Source organism: Mytilus edulis, chromosome 14 (assembly GCF_963676685.1).
Source record: "Mytilus edulis chromosome 14, xbMytEdul2.2, whole genome shotgun sequence".
Taxonomy (NCBI): domain Eukaryota; kingdom Metazoa; phylum Mollusca; class Bivalvia; order Mytilida; family Mytilidae; genus Mytilus; species Mytilus edulis.
In genome coordinates this window covers 41,950,869-41,957,284 of record NC_092357.1, presented here as the reverse complement: position 1 = coordinate 41,957,284, position 6,416 = coordinate 41,950,869, and the positions used below count along the sequence as shown (strand labels likewise).

At 33.2% G+C, this 6,416-nt stretch overlaps 1 long non-coding RNA gene across 2 annotated transcripts in view; it reads right to left on the bottom strand.

Moving 5' to 3' along the window:
- Positions 1-247: 247 nt before the first annotated feature.
- LOC139503621 (uncharacterized) overlaps positions 248-6,416 on the bottom strand; it is a 9,652-nt gene continuing 3,483 nt past the window's right edge. Inside the window, exons 1-2 of one of the 2 annotated variants that reach the window (XR_011659145.1) lie at positions 6,097-6,171; positions 248-3,019 (exon numbers count right to left, since the gene is read on the bottom strand). This is a non-coding gene — a long non-coding RNA (uncharacterized lncRNA). Of the gene's footprint in view, positions 3,020-6,096; positions 6,172-6,416 lie in introns of those variants that run through there. The other variant, XR_011659146.1, reaches the window with a different exon arrangement.

Sequence of the window (6,416 nt, the reverse complement as noted above, 5' to 3'; positions counted from 1 at the left end):
AGATATGCCTAATTGTCAATCATACCACATCTTACCTTTAAAAAGAAACGATACCACATTTACAAATTACTAGTAGTTCACGGATTGATTGCTGTTGGTGTTTAATGCCACTTCCGGCAATATTTGCTATATTGTGTTGGTCAGTTATAATCATTACTGTCATGTGTGGCCAGTTCCAGGATTGACAACGATTTCCAAGTATTAAACATAATGTATTTAGGTTTTGTTGAAAAGAAAATAAGAACGCTTTTTTATGTAAAGCAAAATATCTTTATTTCAAAGTTACAATATATTGAAAAATGTTCATGACATTTATACTCAATTATTCAGAAGAATAAACATTTGAAAATACATATTAATTTACATAAATTATATAATACTTTTTTTTTTAAATATAGTAAAATAACATGCAGACATATTATTTGCTTTGTTAGTCAACTTGTATGGTATATCTATAACTTCTTTAAAACATGTAATTAAACTGTAGTAAATTCTAAAAGACTGCTTCAAAATGTACTTATACTGCAACATGATTAGTTGAACCTAAGTAAAAAAGGCTCTCATAACCTTTCTTGTAGCACAATGAAAAGAAAAACATGTTTTGACGTACTCGATATCATTTTCCCTAACGTATGTTTTGTTACACACTACACTTTGTTATTGAAATTTACTGTTGCCAAATGTTGAAAGTCATTAGTTTTTAGGGACGACATCAAAAGATTGATGTAGGATAAAAAAAAACTAAAATCGAATAGTTTTGGGGTGGGGGGTCAACATTGCTGCAAGTTTTGTTAATCTAAAATCGATTTTACATACTAGTATATATTAGTATATCTATATAGGTAAATCAATTTTTCAAAAATTAAGTTAAGAAGGAGGGTAGGGGGGTCAGCGAAAAAACTATGTGAATTATGTTTTTTTTCCTACATTGAACTTTTGATGTCGTCCCTTAGTAAGTCAGTAATGAAAGTCAATTTACAAGTTCAGTGTACAGTAAAATGGGCTGACAACAATACACAATAAAATACAAAGAAAAAACTATTACATAAAAGGAGTTATGGAGTATATGTCATTGAGAAAACAACACATCACAAAATGATTAATTTAATTGATTGATTGGTATTTTACACCACTTTCAGCACTATTTTACTATTTCGTGACAGTCAGTTAATTACATATGGAAAAAGCCGGAGTGCCCGAAAAAAAACCCGACCTTCATTCCTATTTAATGAAGATAGCCACGAGCGGGATTTAAACCCACTCTCGGTTTTGACAGGATAGTCATACTTTTACTACTCAAGACCACTCTGCCATCGAAGCCCTCCATACCCTAGCTTCACAAGAAAAAACAAGACCCAAATATTTAAGTATATTTATCGCTATTTTGTGCATTTTTCCTTTGATCTTGTTTTGTGATAATTTTTCATATCATGCTACTCGCATGAGATAGAAAAATATCGCTAGAAACTAAGGTGGCACGTCGCGTTGCTTATAAAATTGACATGAAATTGACACGTTGTTAAAGGTAAAATAGCGATAAACAGATTATCATTGGTCATCTCAACTCGATTGCTTTTCTCGTTTTCGCCGTACCGGCTCAAGCGAGAAAATCATCTCGTTCGGCTCAAGCGAGAAAATCAATCTCGTTGAGATGATCAACGATCATCTATAATTACATAATAAAAGCACTTGTTTAATCTCTTTTATATGATTAGGACCAACAGCCTATTATATCAATGAATATGTTCTACTAGAATATATGCTTTCAATGGTAATTATGGTCGCGGTGTATTACTTGGAAAAGCACATACCGAATAGAAATGAACCCTAACGCTACATGTAAACATGTTTTTATAACCGATTTGATCAACATGTTTTAAATTCATATAACACTGTCTGTGTACTTCATTTTTATCAATACATACGTGTAGAATCTAAAGCTTGAAAAAATATTTATTTAATCTATAATGATTTTTGGCTTTAAAAATTGAAATTCGATAGATTATTGGGCATTTAAAAGAATTAAACACAAGGTTAATACTGCAATTTGTTGAAGTGAGAAATAAAAACACCAAACAATTATCGCTCTCTAAAACACGTTTAAAATAAAGATTTATTGTCCATTTACCAAAAATAAAACAGACTCAGTCTGGAATATTTTTTGCGCTACTTGATATATTGACGAGAGAGCGCAAACGCATGAAATGCTCATTTTGACAGCGTTGTAGTTGAACCATAAATTCAGCAGATGATTAAAATGCAAAACTAGTAGATAATTAAGATGCGAAACTAAGATCATTCTAAAGGCTAGAGTGTATTGTGTACATATTATTTTATAAGAAATAGAAACTCATTAGATCATTCTAAATTACTTTGAATCGCTAGCAAATTGCTTTTTTAAGACTGCAATCGGCTGATCCCGGGTGACTCCGCTTCTCTTCATCCGGTTGTACGGAATCTGCCGAGTTATGACGACGGAATCTGACGAGTTATGACGACGGAATCTGCCGAGTTATGACGACGGAATCTGCCGAGTTATGACGAATGATAGGAATGTGAAAACACATATAATAGAGAATTGAGCTAATGAGCAAATTATGTATGGCACTAACTGTTCAAATCCTTCGTTCACAATTTTCCAGAACTTTAGCCATAATGAATAAAACACATAGAAACTAGCACATCCATGAGATGACATTCCTTAAGGAACGGTTAAGTTTTTCATTCGTATGAATTGAGCTTAAATTCTATGCAAAGTTTAGTTTTAATGTTCTCTTAACATGCCTCTTAATTCATGCACTTTTCCGTCCTCATCCTCTAAAATTAAACGTAATACTCTTCCTCTTGAAAACGGAAAATCGTTCATTTCTTTTTCTGCGTTCCGATCCGCGTCTTTTTTTGCTTCTTCCTTTGAATTGAACCACTCGCTTGTAATTTCCTCTTTACATATACATCCTCCTGTACCTGCGAGAAACTCTACGGACCACCTGCACTTCGGCATTTTACTTCGATTTGTGTTCTACAACAATAAAAAACATAAAAAGATTAAATTCACTGAAATTAATTGGAGACCATCCAATTCACCATTTCTTTAACTCAAGAATTGAGAGATATTTTTTTAATGTAATCTTAAATTAAGAGTGCATTACGTTATTGGTGTGTATAACATTTTAAACTAATCATAAGATTTTTCATGAAGGCTTTCGTGAATATTACTAAGAATGTATTTGATTCTGAAACGGCGAATCGCTGTATGATAAATGATCACATAAAACATATCTGGAACCCTTGATCCTGCCAGATGCTTTAACTGCTTGTTGTTTTCTTTACGCCAGTGGCAAATATTTCATCATTTTTGGGACGAGAAAACAAATTTGGCTTGCAACAGGCCACCTAGTGAACAACTCAAAATCATAGTTCATGATGAAGAGTTGTTTGACCGACATACATGTAAACATGATTAACTTAAACATTGGAAAGTTAAACACGAACTTTCATGCAACTTGTCATCCACATTCCAACTGAACGTAGCTGCGTATTTATATATCCCTGACAGCCAAACAGACGCTCTTTTTCTAAGCATGGTTTAATAAGTTATATAGGGAGATATGGTATGACTGTCAATGAGACAACTCTCCATCCAAGTAACAATTTATAAAAGTAAACCAGTATAGGTCAATGTCTAAAAGGATAAGTCAGGCCAGATGACCCTATTTCAATAAACAAGCTAGCAAGTTATTATTTAAAATATTAAACATTGTATGTTAAGCAAAGAACAATCAATTGACAAACTCAATATGGATCATATTGATCTCTTTCATTTTTGTTTAATTTAATTTGCGTTTGTCCTGATATGAAGACACGATATGTGACGTGACAAAAAGTTTTTCCGACTCTTGCTGTTAGCTTATTTAACATCAACCTTCTTTTTGAACAAATATCAGATAAAGACAGAACAGAGGAAACGAAGAGAAAGTACTTCAAATATTAGGTCAATGTCAAATATAATTTGTATGAAGCTTAAACACTGGAAAAAGGCGAGGTTTTCAGGGACCTCCGTCGATTCATGCTGAATACTGAAACAAGGTTTATATTTTTTCTGACATTGACCTAACTCCAATTAAAATGGCTGCAATTATAGCTATGAAAAAGATAATACAAATATAAAACTGATTGTATATCCCTAAAATGAGCCCCAAATTATGAAGAATACGTGATATATGAAAGCGACGCCATTGCTTTAAATATTACTTCCTGATATTTTTGGTAAATAAAGAAGATATTTTCTTATCAGAAATGACACGTTTGCATTGATGAGTCTTTTCATTGCTAACAACGAAAACATGACTGCATTTCGGTCGTTTAAAATTCCGTAGTTGAGATTATGCTTTGTTTGTGTTTTCCACTGTTTAGCGTTTGTTTCCTGGAAGGCTTTTGATCGTTCAAGTGAGGTAAAAATCGAACAAAGTAAATTTACCGATGCACTGAATATAAAGTAACTTGTAGGAAGACCGTTTCATATTCTGGGAAAAGACTAGGTGGGTGCAGGATGGTAATTATGAAAATGAACTTTCTGGGCTGGCAATAACTGAAAATAAATATCCTTGTCCAAAACAGAATGAAACTAATATCCCAGCAAAATACAGGATATAGATAAAACAAAAAGTGAAAAATAGTATGGGCGTTCTCTTACGATGTTGTGGGGAAAAATTTAACTACCTTTAGCCATATGTCCACCTTAGGATCCTCCGTTCTGCTAATCATGGAGACATATATAACGCATTCCAACTAGAATTTAACTTTATAAAGCGGAACTTTATTTTCCCGTTAATTGTACGGATTCATTGTATGATGAAAGAAACGAAATGACATCCCAATCCCCATGGTCAATACAATTAGCTTAGTCATTAATAAGTGTTGTCCAATTATCCTGTGGACAGAAGGACCTGACGTAATCCACTTAAGCTAACGTGTAGATGGTTTGGTATCTCCTATCTATCTGTTATTATTAACTATTCATTAGCAATATGCTATTAAATCATAAATACCTTTGTGGATTTTTGTTTTACAAAATCGATTAAAATGCCAGTGGCAAATCACGTTTTATAACCGATTGTTTGAACAGACGACACATGAAACAATGTTGTAACGTCTGCATGTTAACCGCAAAAAATTGATAAAATGATTAAAATAATTGTACATTTGTAGAGTTAATTGACGAAATTAACGGTTAATGTTCGAACAATTACATATTGATGAAGATAGCATGGGGATGAACAATAGTAAGAAGCCTGTGTTCAATTAGTAAAAAAATATCTCTAATTATAAATAATATAGATAACCGGAAGTTTACGTATTTGACGGATACCGGAACCGGATGTCATGGCTTTGTTCGACGGGTGGGGTTATTTTCAGCATCTGATTCATAAAAATTAATTATGTTGTTGATATGCGCCTACGTATTTGAGTTTAGAAAAAAAATGTAGACATTGATTTCGATTAATTATAGTCATCTCTTTTAAAACGGCTATCATTTTTCAAATGGCAATAATTATTATAGTACACAGCAATAATGGGTTTTAATGAGCTCGAAACCTGCGTAATTCGTCTTTGTATTCCAATATGTACCCGACGACAATCAGTTATTTCGCTTAAATAATGAATTGATCGGTGTTCAAACTTAAGTGGGAAATGAACGTGCATTTATATAAGGACCACAACGTGTGAATGTGATTTGAACGTGAAACATGCTGCATTACGTATACAACAAGTAAGCTGACAGACTAAGACACGATTTGTTTTCGTGCTAGTTCACAGGTTAAGTCCGTAAGAAGAACTGTAACCTTTTACAAAAAAACATAATATGAGTTTATCAGACTGCGAGCCGACCAATATTGCTCTGTCTTCTATGACACGTACGTAGCAGAGAGGCACACAGGCACTTGTTCCTAACTATGGATAGAAACAAGTACTTGTAGAGTGGCATCAAATTTTTGTTAAAACCCCGCCAGGAATCGAACATATGTGCTCAAGCTATCAAGGCAAGCATGCTACCACGAGACGACATGATTATTCTAATAGTTTAAATATTCATACCTGCTTCGTATGTATTTTACTTATGTTTTGTTTTTGCTTTCAGCAGTTACCTCCACTTTGTCGAGACTAAGTCTGAAGTGAGATTAGTGGCGCTTAATAAGCGGATCAGACTGCGGTTAGAGTTTTCGGGTCAAAATATAATGTTAAAAAAAAACTCTACTAAAAGACCGTCATCATGGAATTAACATGTTCATTTGATATGCTATCGTGTGCATATATATACGAACGTTCCAACACTAGACACATATATGTCTTGTATGTTTTTTTTTAAATTTTAGTCCATTTATATGTTTTGGAGTTAGTGTGACGTCCATTTTCAC